General features: G+C 40.6%; 1 protein-coding gene and 1 long non-coding RNA gene across 3 annotated transcripts in view; one reads left to right on the forward strand and one right to left on the reverse strand.

Moving 5' to 3' along the window:
- The window catches only part of PPARGC1A (PPARG coactivator 1 alpha), a 363,077-nt gene that overhangs the window by 239,756 nt on the left and 96,412 nt on the right, over nt 1-26,909 (forward strand). The window lies entirely within an intron of this gene.
- LOC139796359 (uncharacterized) lies at nt 20,872-25,581 on the reverse strand. Its single transcript, XR_011725973.1, has 3 exons — nt 25,393-25,581; nt 23,412-23,585; nt 20,872-21,632 (listed from the first exon to the last, which is right to left on the reverse strand). It is a non-coding gene; the product is annotated as an uncharacterized lncRNA (long non-coding RNA).

A 26,909-nucleotide genomic window follows, 5' to 3' on the forward strand; every position in this document is an offset into this window, starting at 1 on the left:
TATGTACTTAATATAGGGGAAAGGTAAAGGGTGGATTTAATAATCCCTTGAAACCATATGTGTATATCACAGATATAAAATGTATATAAAATTAGAGAGAAAAGGTTGAATTTGGATCTATAGCCATTTGGAGTCAGAGATTAACGATGACAATGTCATCTGGTAATGAGGGGCTAATGGGGCTAAACTTCATCAATTAAATCCCTTCTTTTTTATAGATTCATAGATTATAATGCCAGAAGGGAGTAATGTGATAATCTAGTCTGACCTCGTCTTACAATATATACTATCAAACTTCCCTGAAATAATTCTTGTTTGAACAAGAGCATTTCTTTCAGAAATAAAGCATCCAAGCTTGATTTAAAATTGCCGTGGCTGGAAATGCCTGAGAAACCTTGATAAATTGTTCCAATGGTTAATTATCTCTCTCTGCTAAAGGGGCACACCTTCTCTCTCTGATTTTTTTCTCTCTTCAGGGGGACTTGGAGAAATGGTGTCTTTGTGTGCTGTGGATGTGGCATAGGTCCCCTGGGGGTTTCTCATTCTCAAACGAGCACTTCCATGTGCTTGAGAGAGGAGAGGGTGAGCCAGAGCCTGCACTCCCTGGGGCTGTGCTGGCAGTGCTGTGCAGTGTGAGGGATGCAGGCACTCCCCATGGGCATCCTAGTAGTGCTGTGCAGTGTGAGGGATGCAGGCACTCCCTGTGGGCATCCTGGCAGCACTCTGTAGCACTCAGCATGCAGGCTTTCCCTGTCAGCTGCCTGGAGCAGAATGCAGTGTGTCCTGTATGGTTTTTAGCATCCTGAGCCTTCCTGTGCCTTATTAGGGAGCTACTCTTAGTTCAGGTGCACCTTTTAATTTGGGGCATCTGCTGTTGCTGAATATTGGTATGTGTGGCTGTGCACTAGGTACCAGTCAGTGAGCTGTTCCTTGCTGTAAAAGATGAAGTTTGCATCCTGGGACTTAACCTATGTTCACAGGCTTACCAGTGCTAATTATTGGGGCAACATTCCATTGGAGGAGATGCTGTTGCTTTACTTGATGGTCTTTCTCTCTGCTGCCATGCTGTCTGTCTCTGCTGCACCCCGCTTTGCTTTGAGAAACATTTTTGGAGTGGGGCCTAGTGGTGCAGGGATGGAGTGGAGGGATGTTGCTTGAGTTCAGGGGAACTTAGTTGTCCTGTGCTGCTTCATTCCTAAATCAGTCACTTCATTGCTGTTGCCTCCCAGCAGTTCCCCTGACAGGAGGCATCCTTAGGGTGTGGCTGGGAATGGCCAAACTAGCTCCATGAAATGCTCAGCCCTGTCTTCAACTCAGTTGATTTTGCTAGCCAGCAAGGAGGAAAGAATGAGATGGATTTCAGGGTCCTGCTGAAGTGAAGAAGGGAATGTCAGTGCAGGGATCATGGATGTAGCAAATCTTTGTGTTCCATCATCAGCCCAGCCTCTTCCTGAGCTGGTCTCAGCCCCAGTGTGTTCCTGCTGGGGGGATGCCATGCCCATTTAGGAAGCACTCATCTAGAAAATGGAAGTAGGAAGATTTTCTGAGAGACCCAGAAGAAAAATTACTTCAGAAAGTAATTAATGGTATTTGCACATGTCTAGCATTTTAATATCATACAAGATTTTGCATGCACTGAAAAGTCCTGTGCTACTGATTTGAATATCTTGCAAATGAGGGACATAAAAAATAACAGGAATCATCAGTGAAAATGTAAGATCCTTGGATGGAGAACCTGGGTCTCCAGATCAAGAGACCAAAATTACCTCTCTTATTAGTACCTTCCTAGATTTTTTTATGGCTCATCCCAGTGTCTTTTCATGTTTTGTACATTTTTTGCAAGAAGAAAATCTCTTGTATTAAGCAGAATATTTTTCCTGTAAAATAGTTGTTACATTTCCAATAGGAGAAACTTGAGAAATGCACTTAATTAGCGGACTGATAGCATTGTGGATGTGCTCCCTGTGGGACTGAGAGTCTCCATTTAGTGCAGTGAGAAAAGAAGATTGTCCATTTGGTGGCTGAAGACACGTGAATTCAGTCCCATAAGGACTGGCCTCTCAGACCGTGGTCTGCCATTGAATTTTTCCTAAGAACAGGAATGCTGAGGCAATAAGGATTTCTTCCAGCCAGTAGTTGGAGCAGTACTCAAAACTGGTCAAATGAGGATTTTCAGTTTACATTTTTAGCCAAATGAATATTTATGGCTTTTTCTGTAAGTTGAAAAGCCCTGAATATCACAGGAGTAGTTCGTGGCCTTTCATCATTTTCATTGATCAGGATCAGCATTAATCAGGTAAAATAATCAGAAAAAACCTTTGCCTCTCAGCATCACAAAGCAAAGCTCCTCCTGTCCTGTCCCATCCCCCAGCATTTTTATTAAAATTATTGGGATTTTTGCTAAGGAAAAAAAAGAGAATCCAGGGATGCTGGGTTGCTTCTGCAGCAAACGTTTCCCAAATAGCTTTGGGAATGTGGAAGGTACCTATGAAGCTCCAAGGAGTCAGGATCACCAGGGCACTGTCCTGAGCAGCTTTGCTGTTCCTGAAGTGCCCGGTGCTGCTCCTCAGCAGGAGCTCTGTCTCCAGAGAGGCCATCTGTGCTCCTCCTGCTCTGAAATGGCAAATAAATCGGGTTCTTGAAGGTAGATGGCAGTTTCTTATGGATAATGTAGTATTCCAGTAATTACTGTAGGAAAATGATGTAACCTAATGTGTATTAGTTCCGTCTACTCCAATCTAAAATGTATTAATATTGTGACAGTACTATTCTGTTTAATGGTTGCATTAATACATAGGCTATGGCTATTATGGTACACTTGCATTTATATTGCACACTTTATGGCATTATTTACAGTAGTACTACTTCCAAAATTACGGACAAAGTTGCCTGACTTCACGAGTGAGTCCTACCACAAATAGCAGATTTCATGGCTTGTTATAGATTATTAGTTATGTCATATGAGGGAATCATTTATATAGGTTAACTAGTTATCAATACAAATTTTATGAGCAATAAAAACAAACACCAGTCTCTCAGCAGTAGAGCTATTAGGATGCATGCTACAGCATTTGTATAGAGGCTTCTGACCACTTACTTATTCCCAGGTAGGAAGTTCAGGCAGTTGTGAGAGTACTCAGATGCTGAAAGCTAGACTGGGCAGCAAATGTTTCACGAGGACCCAGACAGGATAACATGAGTACCTTGTTGCCAACAAAATAGACCAAAACACGGAAGAAAATATCCCTTTTAAGGTATGTCCAAAAATACCATTCTAAACACCAACCCCTGGTTAGCATGTTGTGCTTCCATGTGCTGTAGGCATAGGATGTTGGTACAGCTCAATGCCCAACTGTCAGGGAAATAAAGCAGTCCCAGGCCTCCAAGATATTAAGATAATTTGATTTCCAGTTCTTCAGCCATGAAGATGCTCATTACAGACTCCTGTGGGTGCTTTCTCACCAGCAGCCACCTCAGGTGCAGGCACTGCAGGGCCAGCCAGCCATGGGGCCAGGCTTCCATTTTGCTTACTTGCCATTTCAGAGGACATAAATCAAGCTGCACTGGGTGGAAACAAACCCATCCATAATTCTTACTGCTGTTTTCTGATCTCTCAGTTTATTTTTCTGTTATCTAGAATGATATTGCATATTTTAGGCAATAACACTGGCAGGATCTGTTTAAAGGCAATTAAAATGCAAAATTTAAAGTTGCATGGGAGTATAATTTTATATGATTTACTGTCTGGCTTTTGCCAAGCACTCCACTGTCACAGCATAACATTTGGTAAATAACTGAATTTAAGGAGTGTGCTATCCACGAGGTATTATCCACACCAGTCTTTTTTTCTTCATACGCTTTGAACAAGCTGTGTCATACACTGGAAATTTGTTAACGAACAGAATAAGGTTTACACAAAAGGACTTGGCATTTAACATTTTCACACGCTATTGAAATGTTAAACTTCAAAGATTTTTTCTGATTTGCTAAGCTTTAATTAAAACAGATTGCAAAAATATTAAGTGTACAGTGAGAGATTTGCAGGAGATATTTGGAATCAGAACATCTCAGGGATGGCTTAGTTACATTTTCTTCTGACCTTTGAGCACAGAACTTATCCCAGCTGAGGCTTTGAGTGCAAATCCTGACAGTATTAAAGTCAGTAGCAAATTCACTCAGTCTCTGGAAAATAGGCCCCACAATTACAGATTTAAGAAGCTCAATCTACTTATTTTGTCCAAGAGGAGGATATGAGATGATGGGATGATGGTCTACAAGGTATTACCTGAAGACAATACCTTTGATAGCAGATAGCTGCTTAATCTAGGCGAAAGACAAGGTGAGATGCCAGGGTTAAAAGATGATCCCAGCAAATTCAGAGGACATATCAGGCATTCTTCCTGAGGAACTGGATCATTGGGTTCTGTGGTGAGTTGCCTGCGAGCAGGATGCATTCCCTGCTGGGAGCTTTTCGGAGATATTACACCTTCAGAGCCCTTTTTTTCCCAGGGGGTGGAGGACCCTGCTGGGGCCCCTGGTGCCAGGACCTCTGGAAAGTCTCCCTTCACTAAGTGCAATCACCAGCTTGCTTCCAAAGAGTTTTATCAGTTTTGGCCTTGCAGTTTCCAGCCCTTTCAAGCTTCACCTGGGCAGTGCTGTTCCCATCAGCTGCACCATGGATATGTGAGTGCATGTCCCACACGTTAGGGACAAGAGGAGTGACAAGGGGTAGCCAGAAAATCAAACTCTAAAAGCATGTGGGTGATACCAACCTGTCCTAGGCTGCCAAAAGCTTGATGGTCCCAACAACTGCCTGTTCTAGGGTTATCAGGTGCCAGCAGACTGCAGTTATCACACTTCCCTGAGTCACACATCACTTCTGCAAGAAGGAAATCAGAATTTTCTCCCCAAAGCTTGTTTGGAGAGTTTGGAAGTTAATTCTTTCCATCCACCCTTGCCATCTTGCCCTTCTTCTATAGGGAACTATCCTGGCAGCCCTGTACCCTACTGGGCATGTGAGGGCCAGGTTCCCCAGGTCATTTCTTCCATGTTACCCAGGACCCAATGTGGCCCCAGGGCTGCAGTGGGAATGGGATGAGGGGAAGTTATCCTGGCACACAACTTCATTTGCAGGAGAAACTGGTTTTCTGTAATGACAGAAGTGATTATTCAGAAGATACAGTGCAAGGAGGATTAAGATAAGGCTATAATTTTATGTTTGGTGTTTTGTGTTCTGTACATAGAAGGGTGATGTACCTAAGTGACACGTCCCCAAAGTCTCTCTGACAAATATGCTGTGAGAGCTTTCAGGAGAAAAAAAATATAAAACAAACCCAAACCCGGTGTCTTCTAAACCTGACATTAAAAGTGCTATTTTGTTAAAAATAGGACTGGGGAACTTTGTCAAGCCATGTTTTCTCAGACCTTTGCAATAGGCACTTTGTAATAGTCTAATTCTGAGAACTTAAGACACAGAGTCACTGTATTTAAAGAATAATTGATGTGGATAGCTATAAGAAAAACTCTTATGGATACCTTTTGGTTTTGTTTTTTTTTCTCCTCTCTTTTTTTTTTTTTTTTTTTTTTTTTTTTTTCTCCAGCTCTATTCTTCCCATGTAAATGTTTCAGAAGCATTTTTATTCTGCATTAAGGCATTTCAGTTGATGCTCAGATCCATGCTGGTAAAAGCTTTACCTTACGGTTGTTTACTCTGAATTCCCCAGTATTCAGCAGCAGGTTTAGGACATCAATAGGTGCCAATGACTAACATGAAAAAGTGAATTAAATCCTTTTCTCTTGAGAGATCTCAGAGTTTCCACGTTGTTTTAGGAAGGCTGTGCCTCCCCCCTTACTGACAGCAATCGGTCTCTCTGGTGGGGGCTCAGCAGTTTCCCAGAGGAATATTACTACACCTGTATCTTGACTGTGGTCATGCCCAAAAGTGAAAGCTACGTTTTAGTGACATCATGATTCTGATTAAATCTAAGGACAAGACTGCTCTTAACTCATCCTGATGCAGCAAGGCGTTGCAGTAATATTTATGATACGCAAGGGCACTTAGGAAGCGGCTGTGATAGTCTGCGAGTGGAGGCTGCAGCTGACAGCACTGACCTGGCAGATGTAAAGCTCTAGGTTAAGATAGTTAAAATAGCCTTTTACTTACTGCAATTACACCTCGCTAAAATTGTGCAATTAATTGTAAATCCCTTGGATTACTCCGTTGCCTCACTAAAAGAGAACAAAAAGGTTTTTTTCATGGCCTTGTAGGTTTCTGTGGTTTATTTTAACTCTTAGAAGATCACTTGAAAATGGCATAACATTCATTGATGGATTTCATGTGATATGACAAGTTGGTTTTATCATGAATTAATTTTAATATGTTAAAGAGCAATGTTTATCCAGTTTGCATTTGTGGAGCCAGGTCTGTTCTGGGTGCTTGGAGAAGAAACTTTGTACATGCAGCACTGGGGAATGAAATGATGTGTTTACATGCACAATGAGAATTTTCTGTAAGAGTCCTATAATATTGCAGTATTATTGTAAAAATAGTACTGTATAATTATGAAATACTGATATTTTCATACAGATTCTCCCAATAATACCAGGGGCAGTCTTCCCCTCAGGCAATACAGTAGATTGAGTAAGACTTCTAAGTGTGGGACAAACTGAAAAGGTTGGTGGTGTTTGAAAGTAGATTAAAGGGTATAAAAAACTCCAAGCAAACATAGTCTAATTGTTTTCTGCAGTGGTTTCACAGTCTCTCAATGTTCTCTAGGTTTACTTTTTTTTTCTACTTTCCAGTATAGTGTGCTACTTTTATGCTGAAGTAGATGTTACTGATCTGCATATGGTATCATTTTATTAGTAGAATAATATACACCTATATATCGTATAATATTGCTGAGCAGGAGAAGAGAAGAAAAATCCATCATGAAATCTATGAAAGAGTATGTTATAGAAACCTAAGGAAAATATCTAGATTGTATCTCACCCTCTTGATTTAGGCACATAGTGAACCAGCCCTCCTGAAGTAAATACCTACATTGTGAAAAGAGAGAGGTCCATGTAATTTAGGTTCCTAATCCCTAATTAATTAGATTCCTAATCCAGATCTCCCTCTCTGCAGGCTTTCAAAGGCACCTACTTTGCTTTGTTGATTACAGAGGAAATTTCCACCCTCATCTCCATAAACATGAAGGAGTAGGTTGAGCAGTAGTGGTGAGGAAAGCCTGGAAACTGGAGCGGCTGGGAGCAACGGCATGAAATGGGTTTTAAAATATGGAGCATGGATGTTATGCAGAAGTGTGTGTGTGTGGATTTAGGATGGAAAGAGGAGACTTTTGGAAAGCAGCAGAAAGAAGGAAAAGAGAGTGAGCAGTTCCACATTCAGATTGCACAAGGCTGTTCAAAACCGTCACTCATACAGCACTCACTTTAGTGGAGCTACTGCTTGATAATATTATTGTGATGCCTATTTTAGGATCTAATCAATGTTCTTGGACCATTGAAAGTTTAAAGGCAGAAAACCTTGTCGAAAAATGTCTGTACTAGAGCTGAGTTCTGCAGAACAACAATGGCTTGAAAAACCTAACTCCAAAAGTCCAGCTCGTGCCCAGATTCCCCATTTGCTGGGAATCCAGTTAGCTAATAAAAAATGTGCAACATTTTCTCTTACCCAAGTTGCAGCAGCTATGTAAATATCAAACCATTATTCTGGGTAATCAAACAATGGGAAAGTTGTTTGTGTGTACTACATTATTGTTAATTAATTTACAACCAGAAGTACTTTAAATGTATATGCAAACATATATTAATCATGTTTTACAGGCGAATGTGGGAAGAGCAAAGCTTGTGAGAGTAGCCATGTAGATGTAGAAATCCTTAATGTTTCCGATGCCCTGTGGCAGGAAGAAATATATTAAAAATTGATTTTTGGTTTCTGCCTTTTTCTTGGTAACATTTACAATAAAGGATATAGCAGAAAGTAGCCTTTAAATTGATATTTCAAAGCTTTTTATGTTCGGGATATGTTTTTCCGTATTGTTAATGGGTTTATATAGCAGAGTAAAAAGGTCAGCTTCTGAATATGACGGTTTTATTCTTCTATTAAAAAAAAAAAAAAAAAAAAAAAAAGAAAAAAGTTTAGCATTCATGAATTATTTAAATATCTACCAAAATATTTGGCACACTGCTACAGTAACCGGTGTCCTTAAAACCAGGCTCAGAATAAGTGTGCTGTCCTTTGAACGTAGCATGAATGCAGTGCAGGAGGGTGCTCAGCATTAACTCTCTCTCAGCTTGGAGCAAGGTGTTGTTTGCTGCTGTATCTGCTCCCTGTGAGCAGTGAGACGTGGGCTGATGGTGCTTGCACTGCCGTGATTCAATCTTCACCCTTTTACGATTTTATAATTGAAGAGCCTCTCTCTTCAACCAAGAAAAGTGAACTGTAGCATGTTTTGTAGCTTCTCCTGGTTCACGGACACACTGTATTGAGCAAGTAGCCCTGTCAGATTTCCCTTTTAATAAGATACTTGGGAAAATAGCAGCCCTTCCCCAGCTTTAAGGTACGTCTGAAACACAACTCTTAGGAACCACAGAGTTTGGAGTTGCTCTAGACAGAGTTTCATTAATTAAATGCTGTTTCTAGTAATTTTTTTCCCCTAAACTTTTGCAAATAACATGCATTTTTGAATAATTTCATAAAAGTAGTGCTGTCAGGTGGTAAGATTTACAGCATTTTGCTCTACTTCAGCAGAACTCTTCAGGGATATGGTTCTGTATATTTTTAACAAGTATTTTTTAAACCTTCAGTATAGTCATATTGTTTTGAAGTGCTAATTGCCAAGCCTCCTAAAGTGTATAAAGAATGACATTTCATGCAGCATCATCGATCATATTTTTAGGGAGTCTGTTGGTGGATTAATAAACCGTTGTAACCTTCTGTGCAAAAAAAATGTTGATAATAAATGGACTGTAATCTAAAAAGCCTACTGCTAAATGAATTGAAATTGCAGCAGTAACTGAAAAACTGAATAATTATAATACTGAGGTGGCAAAACCCTGATGTGGAGGTTTACTTTCCCAGTTAAGTGTTCAGAAAGAGGTTGGGAGCACATTGTCCTCTGGCTGTCCCCACTGCTCAGCTTGCCAGTGGGGCAGTCAGGGCGGGTGGCAGTGGGTCTGGGCAGCCTGTCTGACCTGGGAAGAGCCTTTCTACAAATATTGACTGAAAATGTGGTGACTCTGATGCCATTCAGTGCACTGTTGTAAAATGTTTTGTGCCTTTTAAATGTTGGCATAGGAGCTGTAATACAAGAAAAGTGAAAATTTACACGGTAGGTGAAATAACATATAAAGAGTAGAAAATAATTTAAAATCAAACATTGAACATAAAAGTATCATTTAGCACTGGATTATATATTTATACCAAGTTAGACTCTTGTTGCTTGAAGTTTGATTATCACAAAAACAGATGGATTCATTTTAACATTTAATCATGATGAAAATAACTCATTCTTATTTGCATTTATATTTAATTAATACAAGTCAGATAGGAGGTTGAAGGGGGAGAGAGAGGATTACGATACAGTCTTTTAATGCATGCAGGCTAGGCTTGGATCAACTTTCTCCTCAAGCTGTAACCCACTAGTACATTTCTCCCTCTTTTTACCTCCCAGCTCTTGTCTCATTAGCTGTGCAAGGGATATTTTTGGAATGGGTTTCAAGCCATTGTTCTCACACAGGACAAACATGACCTGGTGGGTTGTCTGTGAGATGCTCTATCTCCATACTAAATGCCTCAAACACTCAGCCTTCCCATGACGGTTCTGTATCTGCCCTTTTTTTTTTTTTTTTTCATGCTTTTAAAAAATAGCATTATGCTGTAGAGTGATATTGCTAATGTAATTCAGTGTCAGCACATGATGTTGAATTGCCAGAAAAGCTTCTTGGACCCTTTTTATGTATATACACATATGTATACACACCTACACATACGTACTCACAGACATACATGTGAATATAAAGGTTTTGCATTCTGCTCCCACCTGTAGTGCCCTCAGACAAGAGGATGCAGATACCAACATTGGTCCTTTTGTGTCCTGTCGTGCTGTGACAATGGGTCAGATCCTGACGGTACCACCGGGTACCACGGGTCAGCTCTGTCCTTTCACGGAGGATTTTGGACTGGCTGGGATGAAGGTGGGTCAGTGGGGTAGAGCCTGCAGGTGACCCTGTCACAGCTGATGGTGCTGACCCTCTCATGAATGTGGATACAGAGCAGCGTTTTTTGAAGGAGGACTTCCCTGTGAAAGGAAGGACACAGGGCAAACCAGGATTTTTACACTCTTTTTATCGTAATTGATGTTTCCATCTTATTCTTCTGTTCCTCTAAGTTATGACATTGTGTCCAAAACGACATTATGATATTCCCTCAAAATGTCATGGCATGAATGAGTAATTTCTGGTGAGCGAATCCCCAAAGGGACAATTTGAACTCTCTCTGCTCCTGCTATTGAATCCCATTCAATTAAACGTGGAAATCTGCAGTCAGTTAAATGTGGAAGAGGAAAGCTTCACGGGATCTGCCCTGAAAGGCAGCTGTTAGCGGTAGGAAAACATTGAAGTCAGCACTCTTTAGTGGTGTTTCTTTTGTGAGACATACATTAAAAGAGCTGAAATCTCTTGAGATGCTTCTGATAAGCACTGATATTAAATGCCATGGTCCTATCATGCTTCTTTAAAGGTGAGCATTATTAATAGAGCGCTGTGTCTTTCCATTGTGCTTCAGCTGTCTTAATCCTTTGGTTTCTCTTAGTTCCTTTGCCAACTGCTGTGTCCAATGTACCCATTTTCTGAAATCAGAGTAGCTGTCTCTTGATACAGAAGTAGCTCTTCTCTACTTCACTTAAAAGACAACAACTGTCCCAGTTGTATGTCAGGCAGGTTTGGTTACTTTAGTATCTCTTTTGTATTAGAGAATTAATTTGTTATTATTATTAATAATAATTATTATTATCCTGGGACCTGTGTTTGCCAGCTGTACTGCAAGCCCTTTACCTTAGAATGTCTCTGGAAGGCATCTGTGCTTTACTCTTCTGTGGCTGAAGCCTGCACATCTTTTCTAAGCCCTGCTTCATCTTTATCAAAGCTGGCATAATCCCAGCCAGCCTCCACACAGAGCTAACATACAGACAATGTTCGAAACAATCCTCATTTTCAGGCTGTCAGCACACTAAATAGGGAGATCTTTTTTGTGATTTCTTCTGTGTCACTTCCTCTAGATCTCTGCTCTGACTGCTGCAATTCTCTGCTGTGCTCCAATCTCTTCAACATAAGCCTTGCAAAGGGCCCATAGAGGCTTGGTTGAACACCTTAGTCAAGAAATTAAAATGCTATTGATGGAAGTTATTGGTTCATTGTTCAGCATTTCCATGTGCAATCAATAGTAATTCTTGTTTTCAAACAAAACTGCAAAGTAACACTGCCATTGTCTAACTTGTAGTGGGCTGTGGAAAACCTGTAGTGAATTACACTTCAGCTGAAAAACAGAGGTTATTAAAAGAACAGTGTTTTTCGTGGACTATCAGTGCTAGCTGCCAGCTTGTGTTTAGCCATGATCACTTCAAACTTCCATGTATTCTGTTCCCACAAAGCGTTCCCTGAAGTCTTTGTATCAAGTAGATAAGTGTTGGTATTATAATTTTGATAAATTATAATTTATCAAAAATTTTGGCTGAGAGAAACCCTTTTCAACCTTGGATTTCAGTTTTGCAAGGGTAGACCAAGGTGAAGGCCAGTGTTTCAGTTATTCAACTAAACTCCCAAAATAAACAGCACTGCTTTACATTTATGGAGCACATACTTCCTTTTGCCTGAGAGAATGTGTGTTGGGGAAGGTTGTGTTTACATTCAATTAAGACAGAAATGTTTAGTGCTTACAGGTGGATATTTTCAGCTGGGTGGAGTTAACTGAGTCATTGAAATGTATGTGAAATTTTACTGTGTTGTGAGAAAGCAGTTCTGTTCAACCAAAGAAAAGGGTGCATGAAATTTTCGTGTAGGCGGTTGGCTTTATCTTTAAGGAACATTAAAATGGACATCAAAAAATGTAGTAATGTAGTGGGTTTGAAAAAAAAAACAACAAAAAACAGCAAGCAGAAGCACGCGAATTTGTGTGACAACTGATTTCCTAGCGAGAAACTTCTCAAGGAAAAATTATGTATGTCCAGTACTGATAAGGGACGTTGTGAGTGTACGGTTTCAGATGTGGTTCTCTTAGTATTCCACCCATCCACAACAGCACTCCAAGAATAGTAAGCACAGTCTCCAGCCTTCTCTCCATGAAAGGGGAATATATATAGGGCATGAAACAAAACTTCTATGTACAGAACTGCCACTGCAAAGTTAAGGACCTGACACTGAAAGGAATTTGCAGAATTTCTTTCCCTGGCTCATCCCTCCACTGAGAAGCTCTGTCCCTCTGCACGCCATTTCAGCTTCCTAATGGGGTATGTATTCCCTGTCTCTTCTTTTTCAACTCTGCTAGACTTCAATGCACGAGCTGGTCAGCAGTCAGTAAAAATACATCTATCTAAAGCAGCCAGTGACTCCTACCCATCTTGAGTTCATTTTGTTGGGCACATTGTATTACAGTTTTAGCAAAGGTGCTTTTTATCCCAGAGCTTTGAGTTCCCTGACTGAGATACTGCTGTCGGCAAGGGGCAGCAGAAATACAAGTCAGGCACATAGTTGGTGGCATGAAAGAGAGAAGAGCCAGGCCTGGGACTGATGGCAGCACGTCCTGAGCAGCTGCAGTGTGCTTCAGCCGAGCTGTGGCCTGCCGGTACTCAGGGCTCCTTCCAACAGCACCGTCTGAGATACCACAGCAAAATACCAGATCTCTGCATAGCTGCTGGTTTTTTCCCCCCCAGAATAACAATCCAGTCGTCTTCTTCCACAAGTTATTTCACCAGTCTTTTAAAGAACTTCACTTAATAACATGCATTTGCATGTAGGTAGACAGGGATTTTGAGAAGGTTTTTTCCGAGCGTTTATTTTAGACGTAGGCTTAGTTATGACATTCTCGTGTGACATTGCTGGAGGCCTGATATTTGTGATCTTCACATAGTAATAATGTTCCCTGTGTTAGGTAAAACACAGCTATGATAATTATACCTTACTGATGTTTGATGACAGGATGTTGTTGCTTTTTGTTTCCAAATAAAATCACGAGGAAAGAAAAGAAGAGCGGCACCCTGCTGCCAGAGGGGGAAGGAGTGTCTGGAGTGACCTGGCAGAGAGGCCAGCCCATGGTTGCTGCTTCTTTGCTGAGAATGGATTTTTGTGTTGAATGTGCTGTCAAGAACCTGCTGAAAATAAGCCTGGGAGTCCCCATTTCTGTGGCAGCAGGCCCTGTATCTATAATGCATGTATCTATAAACCCAATATGCAGACAGATGTAGGGCTTAGTGACAGCATCATTCTTGTTATGGTCTTCATATGTGTAGGAAAAGGCTGGGCAGAAAACTAATCACTTTTCAGTTAATGGCTTCTCTATGTCGTCGGCTTATAGGAACATAGAAGCAAAAAGTTTTAAAATCTCATGGACTGAAACCATCACTTCTTTATGGCCTGTCCTCTCATACCAATCTCATTCAAAGACGTTATATACAAATGTATGTATTTGGAGCCACCCATCCCTTTCCCTCACACAAATGGCATTTCATTTTATTGAGATTTTGATAAATGTGCAGGCGGAGAGTATTTGGTATTTTCAGGCCCTTCCTTAATACTATTAAATAATAGTGTAATTAAAGGCTCCAGCAATATGCCATCTCTTTTCACATGGAATTACTTCAGATGTCTGGCATACACACTCACCCCGTTGTTCAAAGCCATTACAGTCCATATAGTCAATAATCTGCAAATTAAAAATTCAATAAGTAGACGCATTAAAAATTGCATGGTTCCAATTCAGTCCATACTCCCTATTCAGGCTGCTTAGTGCTGGAAAGCAGCTTCTGAGAAGCAGGAGATGGTGCCACAGTTGCAGGATACCTCAGCCCATCCTCAGCACATGCCTAACCACATCCTAGCTGCAGAACAAGGGCTTGCTTGCAGGCTGCAGTGAATCTATAGCTATCATATGAGCAGACAACATAACAAATGGGTGTCTGGTGTTTTCTCTCCTAAAACCAAGGTCGGTGCTGGTCCATGTATAAACCTAAGGGAGGATGGATGTCTTACTGAGTTCCCAGCAGCATAGCCTGGGTGTTCTGCAGCAGGCTCCCCTGCTAGGTCTGCTCCAGCCCAGCCTCTCTGGATCTCAGTCGGGAAGCAGTGTGGCTGAACGCCATCCATTCTCAGAAGCACCCGATGGGGATTATTGAAGGAGCTGATGTTAAGTCTCTGTAAACCCTCTTCTGTTTGTTTGTTTGTTTGTTTTCATTCATCCTGTTATTATGGGTTGGCGGGAGGGAAGGGAGAGGTTGCAAACCATCCTGCTTAATATTCTTGCTCCCACCTGTTTTGCTGGTGTTTCAAGACCTGGTTTCTAGCGGGGGATTTCTGTATGAAAGCCCAAACCACCAGTTTTGCAAATGTTGCTGATCAGTAAGTGGTCCCTGCTAGCAAGAGGCCACTGTAATTCAAAATGTTCATTTTCAAAACATCTCCCAGCCTACCCCTGGTGGGAGAAGCCTGTTACCTTTGCAGCAGTCAAGTTGTTAATGCTGGGTGCAACGAAGGCAGTTTTCCTTTCAAACAAAATACATGACTAGGAACTAGCTAATACTCCTTAGCTGCACCCTGGGGGCTCCTGTGTTATGCAGAGTCTTTGGGAGCAGTTCTGTAGGCACAAGTTGCTTGCCCCCTTTTGAAGCACCATTAGAGCTGGCAAAATGGTTGCTCCCTTGAAAAAAGAAGAACCCTGTTTGCGAAGGGCCTCCTGTCTTTACTAAGGTTTCTGTTCCACCCACCAGAATGCTATTTTCTGCAGCTTTGTCCATCCCCACCTTTTTCCCTGATGGGAAAGGAGCTTCTTCACTGCAGTGATTGTCTCTCCTTTGAATCCCTGTCGGTCTATGCCTTTTACGCAAGAGATGCCATCAGACTGCACAGCATGCTTGGGAAGATGTAAAGCCCCAGATGGCTGTGCCTAGCACAAGCTCGACTTGACAGCAAAGGTAAAAAAAAAAAAGAAAAGCCTCACCAAAGCTACCAGATGACATGAGTTTTAATCATGAATGATCAATGCAAAAAATATTTTAGACCTTTACTCACACATGATATTGAGGGCAGTTTTATCTCTAATTCTGATTGATCAGTGCACTTTACACCAATGCTTTTTATGTCTCCTTTTTTAATCTCTGGTGAAACCTCTGCAGGGTGATTTATTAATTTTTTTCTCTCTCCATTGTGGTGAAAGGCAGAAAGACCACAAAACAGGAATTTCCCTCTGGTGATGGGATGAAGGCAGCCACAGTGCCAATGACAAAGGGGACTGCATATGCTGTGTTTGGAGGGGCAGAGACCCCCTCCAGATGCAGGAGCAGAAGCTTTGTGTGCCGTATGTGTGTGCTGAGTTTCTGTCCCAGCTGTACACGATGATGAGCAGGTTTGGGGATGCCTGGAAAATCAATTGTGTCAGTCTACTATGCATCATAGTGGGAGTAAAATTTTCATTCAGGATTGGGGAAGGGATAGGGATGATGAATTTTAGCTGTGGTAGGTTTGAACCTGAGCAAACTTGGTCTTCTGGAGAGCAAAAGGTGTTGGATCAGATAAGGATGTGCAATACTATAGCACGGTGGTGGTCCTGGGTTCCTCTCCCAAGTGTATTTAGCCAAGCAGAAATTAGCCTGTTTATCCTGATAATTAGAATCTAGTTTTCTATTTAATATTTACTAATAACACCATGCACTTACAGGCCTTCCATCCAAGCACTTGACAGACCTTAATGGAATAAGTCTCATAGCACTCTGGGGAGGGAAGTGAATACTGTTTTGTTTATCATACTGAAATAGTAAGATGATGTAATTTTATCTCCCTGAGTTTATTTATTTCCTTTCTCCCATTGTCTGTCTGATAAAAACCACTAAAAAAATTCTACTCTTTTAGAAATTCTTCTGGTAGTTTAACTGTAAGATAAGATTGGTAACCAATCTAGACAGGAGCATAATTAGGGTAAATGTTTCCAGGAACTCTGTCTGATGAATGCTGCTGCATTTGGATATTCACTTGTAGGACATAAAGCTGAATAATAAATAGGTTTTCTCTACACAGAATGTATGAGCAGTGTCTGTGAATGGAAACAAGGCTTAACTGGGACTTCCTGAGCTTTCCTGAGACCAACTGTTGGTGAGCAGAAGCAGAGCCACATCAAGTGTAGGTTGCATTGGACACCAAGAGTGCAGAAGGAGATGCTGTAGGGCCTGGTGAGAGGTGCTGCAGAAGATGGGAGCAGCCTAGACAGCTCAAGCATTGGGTGGAAGATGCTGAGATCACCAAAATGTCATGCTGTGGTTCTGACTGGAAGGATAGAGAGAGAGGGTAATTATAAGGTTGTATATACAGTGGCAATGGGGAGGTCTCTATCAGGCACTTCTCATGTAATTAGTATATATAGTATAATATATATTAGTATAATAACCCAGAGAATTGCTAAAAAAAAAAGTAGAAAACAACTTCTATGGGTGATGTATACTGCTGATGTGGGTTGGGGAAGAACTACTACAGGCTTTTCTCCAATATAAATACATGCTGGGCTTTAGCTACAGGTTGGAATTACTTACCATACCCACAAAGTCTGTCATCTGCCCATTGCACTCACCATGCAATTGCTGGAATTAACATTGTGCTTTATGTAATACTTGTTATTTTATATCAGTCTGGGACAGGACTTTATTAGTCCTAATTTGAAGGTAATGCACTAATAGCTGTATTTATCAGATGGGTTTTTGAAGTGTGAAAGCTGGTAGGGACTGTGGGAAAACAATCCAGGACAATGATCTGGGCTTGTTTTCACATTCCAGCCTGGAGTGCCTTCTGATACAGCACAACAGCTGAAATGTATGAGGGAAACACATTTTAGTTCTTCTGGCTCAGAACAGCAGCAGCAATTTGGCGAGCAGGCCCACCATTCAGATACTGGTGCATTTTAAATGACCAGGTGTCCGCTCACCCGCCTGCCTCATTCATTCTCAAAAAACAAAGAAAAAAAAGGAGTTTCTTGCTCACTGTAGAGTTCATTCTCAGTGACCACATGGTGTGTGATACCTCCCCTTCAGTCAATGTGATAGCATTTACTTTTCTTCTCTGATCAGACAGTAAAGGAGGACTTCTTCATATTGGGAAGGATTGTGGTTTGTTTTTTTTTCCAGTCGCTTTGCTCAGTGGGTGCTGCCAATGTTGGGCCATGTGAAGCAGCAGTTTGGGGGTTTGGACAAATCCCTGCAACAGACTGGTTAGATATCTTCTCATTAGAGCTCTGGAGATTTTTGCATGACCACTGTGTGTCAAGATAAAAGTACCTTTAGGTTTCCATTTCAACAGAAATATTTGTTAAAAAGTCTTTTCAAATATGCACATATGAATGAAAGTGTTGCAGTAGAACATCACATCTGATAAGAAAAATGCTTTTTCTCCCTCTCTTTCTCTCTTTCTTATAAATGACTGTATCTGCTTCAGAGGGGAAAGCTGAACCAGCTTGCTGGACTATCTGTTAATTACAGGGATTATGTTTAGACTGTTGCATTCAAGATTTAACTTGGAACTAGAAATACATACATATTCTCACATGATAAAAATATATCAATACTCTTGAACGTACTATTACAGAACTGAAACTAAATCACCTTCATCTTTTGGTTCATTCTTAATAATGTAGCAGAAATATTTGCTGAGACCGCTTTAATTTTAGTAGGCGCTGGTTAAAGACCCTAAAAGAAGCACCATGAAGGATTTCTGCCCTTTTTGCACCACTTTTAATGCTATAACAAGAACAACAGTAGGAATAACAATTGCCAGTCTAGGACATGATTTAAAATACCTTCCTTACACATTAAAAAATGCCAGGTATAATTTAGTTAAATATTTTTATGCCATCATAAGTAATTTTTTATTAATTATAAGCTCATTTTAGTTGGATAAATCAGTTTTGGTTTTGTATCCACCACAGATAAGAAAATGCATTTTCAAAGGGTAAAAAATTTCAGGGGTAAAAAAATTAGAAATTTGTAATAGAAATGTAAATGTTATCTAGTGGTTTTGATACAATTAGAAAGTATCAGCAAAAAATCCTAGCCTTGGATTTGTTTCCCATTTCAGATAATATATTACAAGACTAACAAATTTAGCAGTTGGAAATTGATTTATGCTGAACCTTTGTGATATTAACATTCTTGTTTTATAATTATGAGCAAAAGGATCATAACCTTTCCTTAATAGATGGAGAAGAGAGATGTGATGTTTCAGGAAAAATGGTATGTCACTGGTTTTCCTTTTCTCCAGCTAATGCTGATGCACAGTGACACACAGTGAAAGCACCAGGGCTGCAGCAGAACTCTTTGCTTCTCTCTCCTTGTTGGGAACACAACGCGTGGTCTTTTGGCACTCTCCCGAAATACTGAAGTAGCTCACAGATCCTTGCAGGCTTCTGGGATCTTTATTAGGACAAAAATAACAAAACCCTTTGTAGCCTCTGCTTCACAATGTTGACATAGACAAATAAGACCTGATTTAAAACTACCTTGAGTTGCATTGGTGTCATGTCTGTCTTTATTTCTCAGGACCGTGTTCAACATGATAATTCTCACAGTGGAAAATTAAATATATTGAGATAAAAGATTTTTACGTTGCATTATACCTGTGAAAGCCACAAAGTACATGACATTGTTCTGCTTTGGCTCTGATGCTGAAGGATTGTCAGATCAAAAATATTTTTTTTTCTGTTTTGGTGGTATCTCTTTACACCTTAAGTTCCCATTAATATAGTTAGAGGGGTTGACACTTAAATCCCCAAACAACCTACACGCAGCTGTGCTGTTATTTAAAGGGCAGCTCCTCTCCTCACCTCCTCCTAAGCCTGCCTCCTGGGCTGACAAGGGCTGCACAAGTGGAGCTGTGTAGCAGAGCTGCTTTGTGGGGTCAGGAAACAAAAGCTGGTCAGGAAATAATTTAGACTTGATATTCTGTCTTTAAAAATATGTATGTGTGTGTATATATATATATATATATATATATATATATAAAGAGAGGTATTTTTAAAAATACTCCTAAGTCCCGAAAATCAAAGCATTTTCTTCTTAACATTAGATGGGCATTGTTTGCCTTTCTTTGGCCAAGTACCATCTCCTCATTCTAAAATTATTGCAAAGCATCAGATACCAAACAATGAAGTGAGGAGTTTTTGGAGCAGAATTTTTTTTGTCTTGAGAAAATGTGACTTGAAAAGAGAGATTTCTGATCAATAATCCATTTCTAAAAAAAGGATGACTTTCTATCAATACATTTTTAATAGGCTTTAAAAAAACCCAGACATCCTGGTTCTCTAAGAGGCACCCATCTAAGCATTGGAAAACAGCTGCAGTTTCCAATTGATGTTAAAAGGGACCTTTTCTGTGTCTCACCTGGGTGCTGTGTGAGGTCCTGGAAACACCTACAGGTGTCTCACCCTCTTCTCCTACATCTCCTCTGCAATTTGGGAGCCCCTGCAGAGATAGACTGTGTGCTATGCATAAGGGCTCCAATCCAGAAGAGCATTTAGTTCAAGTGTGTGAATAATCCTACTGAAGTAATTTAAAGTAATCATATGCTTAAAGTTAAGTGTGTGCTTAAAAGCTTTGCTAGGCTGGGGCATGGTCTGCCCCCTCCCCCAAATACCACACAAAATCAGAACTGTGGCCAAGAGATGCACTGCAAGATTGCCTCCCAAGTCTACTGAACTTGAATTTCATCAGCTAATTCATCTTGAGGCTACTGGAGTTTCCTGCCACACAAATACACCAAAATAGTTAAGAAGGTTCTCAAGAGGTTAAAAATTATAAAGTATGAAACACATAGTAAGTGAAAATTGCAAATGTGACACAATTGCTAAGAAAGCAATTAAAGAAATTATTAATGCTAAAACCAAATATGTTTTGTGTTATACAAGCATATGCCTGGGACTTGCCTATTAACAAATCTGCAATACTTAGAAACAGTGAAAATCCCTGTACATTACTAAACTGCTAGAGTGGAAAAATTAAACATGCTTGGGTTTGGGTTTTTTTTTTTTTTTTCCTGTTCACATTCAGTATAGTCAGTTTGCTCTAAAGACCACCTTTTTTTTTGCTCTAGTATACTGTGTTGCTTGATTTTGGTTTTGATTGTGATTTTTGAGAAGGTAAATATCCTGGGTACAGTTTGACAGAAGATGCTATCGCAGAGATAATACGTGTCACATGTAGAAGCTGATAAAATGGATTCGGATTTCCCTTGCTCTGCTGCAGTGTTGGTGGTGCTTCTGAAAATGTAATATAAAGGGAATTCTATCTTCTTGTAATTCTAGATATTTTAAGACCGCTATCAAAACCTGATTTTGAGTGAATGCATAGGTGTTAGGAACATGCAGGATACGAACTCCTTCTTTCTCTTCCCTGTACTGCGAGAAAAATAGGCTGTGTTATACCACAGTTTGTGAACTATAGTTTATTTTTTTGAAAAGCTGTTATTTGTCTGGTTAATTCAGTTTTAGCTGTCCGTTCAATTTCAAAATATAAGTGAGTTCTGTTTTCCTTATTTCTTACTGGGTGGATGTTATGGTGTGTGTTAAGTATATTTATGGTTTAAAAGAAAGATGATTCAGCAAACTTACTGCATAATAATCTTTACTTTATTGTTATAGTATAAATGGTTAAAGCCAAGTGTACATGAATATATAATGTGTTCCTCCAATTTTCATAGCACAGTAATACATTATGCTGGTGAGCTACTGAGACATTTATTCCAAAGGAAATGCAGAGAGTGATTTAGAAATGCCAATAACAATAATGCAATTACGGCTGCAAAACATCTTAGTTGACCAAACAAATCTTTTCTAAATGCACCTAGAATATTTCTTTAGCACATTTAATTAAGTATATATTCCGCACATTTAGTTTAGGACCCAATTAAGAACCAAAAGCATAGAGGTATAAATATATGGCACTTGCCTTCCAGGAACTCCAGCTTAAATTCAGCAACAGTTGCATTTGGAGCTATAGTATTGCTGCAGAGATGGGAAAGACAATACAAGCACAAGAGGCCATATTGTAGACTGGCACTGGTATCTACAGCAATTATAGCAATCATTCAGATATTCTATCAGTCTATATAGCTGAACTTCAGGCAGGTTGCTGCTCTTAATTTATTAATGCCATGTTTTTTCTTGGTGAATTTGTCAAGTCAATCTCTACCTTGTACATATGCAGTCGGTTGTCTTAGGTTCTCTTCAACTTTATATGAAGAGATCCTAGCTCAGTATTTACAACCATCTTTGAGGCTCTGGTTTGTATATCAAGGTGTCAAGTTGTCTCAGAGGCAAAGAGCAGAACACATGCAGCGAACGTGACAGTGACATGAAGTTACATCGCAGCAAACAGTAAATCATGCTGCTGAGGAAGCAGAAAACATTGACAATGAGGTCTAAACAGAGGAACAATTTGACCTACAGCATAACACCAGATTAATGACTAGCTGATACTAACTGGCTGTATTTCCAGGGGCTGATAAAAAGCTGCTATTGATGTTTGCTCAGCTCCTACCCTGTGGTGGGCAGGAGGAGGCAGGGAGCAGCACACAGGGTGCCTGCCAGGCAGCGGTGCCTCTGCCTCGGGTGGGCAAGGGGCACCACCCAGCTTCCCTTCCAGCTGGGGTCCCACTCTCACATGCTTTGCCAGGTACCAGGCAATGTTCATGTGTTCCTACCAGTACTTTACCAGGTGTTGGACCATATGCCCCTAAGTCACTTGTCTCCTCCTGTAAAGAAAAGTAGTTCTGCAGGTGCTGGGCTGTGTGTTTCTGTCTGGCTGCCCTCGCTCCAGTGGAGCAGCTCTTTGAACGTGGGGATTTTCACAGCTTCATCTTCCCCTTGCAGAGCTGTAGCTGGCAAAGCTATCAGTTTTCTTGTGCTGTCCTTGATCTGGTATAAAGCCTTCTATCAGGGTTAGAGGAACAAGGTGCCTTTGTGGTGGGTGGTGCCTGTGGAAGAACGTGTCTTCTGGTACTGCTGGTGGGGCTGTGGCTCCAGTTCATGAGTGGGTGCAAACACTGGGTGTGGTGTAGCTAACAGCAAGTGGCTCTGCCATCAAAACAGATCCTTAGGGGATCTCTAGCATGAGTACTGTAATTTTTGTGTGTTTTTATGATGGGTATATGTTGCATCTCTCTGAGATTTTTTTTTTTTTTTTTTTTTTTCGTTCCTGACTGATGGTTCCTGTTACAGCAGCATGTCCTTAAACTCCAGTGTATGCTTGAGGTTTAGGTTAGGCAAACAATGGAAAAATGCTAAAAGGAAAACCTCTGAATGTCTTGTAAAGGATTTTTTGCCCTTGAAAAATTGATAGGCTGTCATTTAACCTTGTGGCACCTCTTCAAGCTGTCAATCACACACTGAACATTTAAGACTTGTGAAGTATGATAGGGAGTAACAAAATGGTATCTGCTCGATTAAAATAGTGAGTATTGGATTAATCTCTCAAAGTATGTTGATAACAGATGGAATAAAAGATCAGATGGCACAGCTCACATAGGCTCAGGTTAACCCCAATGTCCTGATCAGTGTCCCTTTTCTAGTTTTATGCCAGTGCTAATTAACTGGCACGAGTGTTTGCAGCCGTATGTGGGACGTGGCTGAAAGCCTGCTGACTGCTGGCATACCTTAATACAATTGCTACCTGTATGCCATTGCTTGCTATAGTTTAGTTTGGTTTAGCTTAGTGCTGGGGGCCCTTCTCCAATGGGTGCTTAGATTTACCCATTTTCCCTGGGTCTCTGCATCTGCTTTCAAGTGAGGAAGTTCAACAGAAAGTGAACTGCTCTGCTTTTGGACTCGGGGTCAGCTTCTTTAGCAGCAGCAGAACTGGTCAGAGCAAGATGAAAAAGGTAGAGCAGCTAACATGGAGATGCTGGTCCTCTCCCCAAGTTTGCCTTTACACTTTGCATTATTTGCGGGTATTGATCATGGCTTGAAAAAGGGACTGTGGCACAGGGCCCTTCCTTTGTTATGGACAGGAGGATGGTATTTTGTGGGACCACAGCTGTGGTTTTAGTTTAGGAGGCTGCATAGTAAATATCTTTCTCTTAACTTATATTTAGGTTCAGGGTAAAATTATATTTTTTTTCCTTGATAAGCAAAGGAAAAGCTTTCTGTCTTTGTTTATCTAAATACTTACATTTTAATATATTCATTCCTTATTTTGAGTCAGTGAGTGCCAAGTACACTTATGTATCCAAGAATAACAGGAGCATCCTGTAGATCATGACCCATATCTCTTCTGCTTGTGCTATTTCCATGGCATGTTTAGTGACGTGACCCCATCAAAAAGGCTATGTACAATTCAGGTCATCTGTGTGCACGAAGGATAAATTCAGTTTAGAATGGGTACTGAGAAGATCAGAGGAATGGAGAGCCTGTCATGTGAGAGAAGACTTAAAGAGCTTGGCTTGGGTAGACTCGCAAAACAAAGGCAGAGAGAGGATCTCATTGCTTACCAGAAACACTTCAGGGGGATAAAACACCAGGGAGCCAAAGGACTGTTGGAGGCACAAGATAGTGTTGCCACAAGAATAAGTGGGTATAAAATAGCCATGAGTAAAGGTAGGCTGAAAATTAGATAAAGCTCAGACCATGAACAGGGTGAGGTTCTGGAAGACCTTCCTGCCAAGGATAGCGGGGGAGATTCCTTACAGGGGCTGGTGATTGCTTTCCAAGAGGAACTGCACCACACTGTAGCCTGTGACACCAGGGGCCTGGATTTGAAGACTGAGAAGATCATTTCCATTCCCAAGTCCCTGTAGCCCTATTTAGTGCAAGGTTTGTCTTGTACAGATATGCTGGCAGGATTCCTTTTCCTCTCTTCCATCTAAGAGGGGCAGATACCAGGCTGTGACTTGCTTTTCTTTCTGAGCATCGTGGTGCTGAGATTAGAATCAGGGCTTAAAAAGAAGGTACAGAATTTAAAAGAAGATACAAGAACAAGTAGCACTGTGATCTTTTATTTTTCATCTCTATTTCCTTCCTCACATGCGTATAATGGGGGAGATTTTGCTCCTTTGCACGCCAGTGCTCTTTTTCCATTAGCTTTTTTGGCATGCAAAACAGGGCAAAGAAACTATCCTAGCATTAAACTAGAGACCCAGGGACTGGGAAATACTCCTGCGCTCTACATGTAGCAGTACAAAGCTATTCTTCAACCTGAAGGCACTATAGAAGGCAACACATTATGTTGGCAATTGTTGCAGTGAACGCTGCATCGTCTGGCAAGAGGCTCAGCTTGATGTGGACAAAAAGTGAATTTCTCCTTTGTGCCTACATCCTTAGCTCCCTCGTGATGAAAATAGAACCTGCTTTAATCTTCCCGAGGCTGACGGAAAGATATCTTGCAGACTGCAAGTCAGCAGTTGCCCACACAATTGTTTGGCAAAATCTATTTTTAAAAGTCCATAAATTCCCCAACTAGACAAACGGGGATCTAACAAAAAAAAAATATCGTCACTAATGTACTATCCTTTTAAAGAAAGACAATACTCTCCCCTCTCCTCTTCCTCTCTTGTGGAAAACTTGCCTATTTTAAAACGTGAATGCCAAGTGCCCCTGAAGAGTCACGCTAGGCCAAATGCTGCCCCGCCACTCTTGCTTCAGTGATGCTTTGCTGACCCCTTGGGTGGCCGTGGGGTGGAGATGCTTCCTCCCTCCCTCTTCCCCTCCCTCCCTCCCTCCCTCTGGGCAGGGTGCAGGAGGAGGGGGTCCCTGCAGCAGCATCTCTGCAGATCGCATGCGAGCGACCTTCTGGAGCGTGCGTCAGCAGGGCTGGAAATACAAACTAGGAAATCAGGTTAAGCCTCTCCTCGGTCGCCGTTCCCCTGCGCATACCCTTCCCTGCTCACTGGAGTGCTCTATGTGGGAAGCTTTTGCTGACTGTGGAGTCCGCCTGGTAAATTTTTTTCCACTTTTTAAAGCTGCAGACTTGGAATGAGTTAAAATCGCCTTTCCCCACCACTGCTGAAGAAACCTGGGAGATGTAGGAACACACTGAGCACATGAGTCACCTGCACTAAGTACCCTGTGAAAATAGAGCCCTGGGCTTTGATGCACAGGCTTGCATTATTTTCCCTATATTTTTAAATCATTCGTAAAGTGGTTTTCAGGCTTACCTGCTGGTCTTTTATGCAGAAAATTGTACAGATAGCCCAAAGTGAATCTGTAGTGCAGAAGTTTATTACTCTCCAGCTTTACACTAAGAAATTCATATATGAAAGGGTTATCTGTGCATGAATGAGCTTGCACTCCAAACATAAATTGTTTATGTAAATACCCAAATCTTACTCTAAATCTTCAGTGAAGAAGCTTCCTTTTTGAATTAACAGCTCCTCCTCCCCTAAAAAACCCCCTAAAACCAACAACCTGAAATGAGAAGTGATTATGATAGAATTATGGTTTTCAACGTGTATTATTATATGTGCCCACATTTAGATTCCCAAAGGGACCAATTTACTAATATTAAGTATTCTTGCAATAAATAGGATGTGGTAAAGAGAGAGAGAAACATATCTTTTTCTTTCTTTTTTAAACTTAAGAGTTTAATTTCAAATGAATAATAGTAGCACCAGAGCTCCAAATGAGTGGGACTTTTTCCTAAACCTAATTAGGAATTATCATAAGTCAAAACATCTGCATTAACTTGCCAAAGAGAGAATAAAGATTGGTGTATTGCAGTACTCACAAACTTATTCTGGCCGTGCTGCAATGCACAAAACTTCTAATAAATTGGGAAAAATTATGGATTTGACAACAGGCAATTAATGCTAATCTTTCCCTTTGCAGGGGTACATTTTATGCTGGTGTTTTAAGAGCAGAATTATTAGCTCTTGTACTTTGTTTTCAGCCATACTGCATGCAACATTCTTCAGTATGTTGGAGAAGTCTGTAAAATGCCTCCTTAAAATAACGCTGGTGGCTCAAAAACGGCAAGATGCTGAATTTTTAGGGATAGCTCTGTAGACAGCAGACAGAGGAAGCCTGCTTGGCTACTTCTGGCATCCCCTTTGTAAACCTCTTGTCTTCAGCAATGAGATGATGCTTTCAGAATAGGTTGTATTGTATACTTGAGCAGCTCATTGTTGTAAGACTGAAATTTGGATGGATGTGATTCATTTACTGAGGAAAAGAGCAAAGCACTTACTGAAGCAAATGGCAGTATTTTAGAAAGCTAATAATTCAAACTTTTCTTCATATATAATTAAAATCGTGTTAAACTATATCAGAAAAAAAGGCCAAAATTATTTCTTGTGGTTATAATGGTGTCTGTTCTTCTGTTCTTCTGAATACGTAGTGCATGTAATAGAGCATGGAAATAATTCAGGATCTTTGTGAAAATATCTTGATGCAGAACTGACATATATAAAAATAAATAGCCTAATATGCCTGTATGCATTGTCAGTAAGGGTTTAATTTTTTAAAATGCCTATTGTTTCTGGTTTTAATTTCTGAGCTTTTTCATATTGGAATAGACACATGGGACACTATAGTAATATTTGGGCATTGAATATTTTCAACTTTGATTTAATTTTTGTTGCAAATTCCTTTCATTTTATTGCAAGTTTCCTTTGGCAGAAGAAAAATAATGCATCAGTTTCAGATTCCCTCTCCCTCTCCCTTTTCCTCTCTCCAT

Source organism: Heliangelus exortis, chromosome 4 (genome assembly GCF_036169615.1).
Source record: "Heliangelus exortis chromosome 4, bHelExo1.hap1, whole genome shotgun sequence".
Taxonomy (NCBI): Eukaryota; Metazoa; Chordata; class Aves; order Apodiformes; family Trochilidae; genus Heliangelus; species Heliangelus exortis.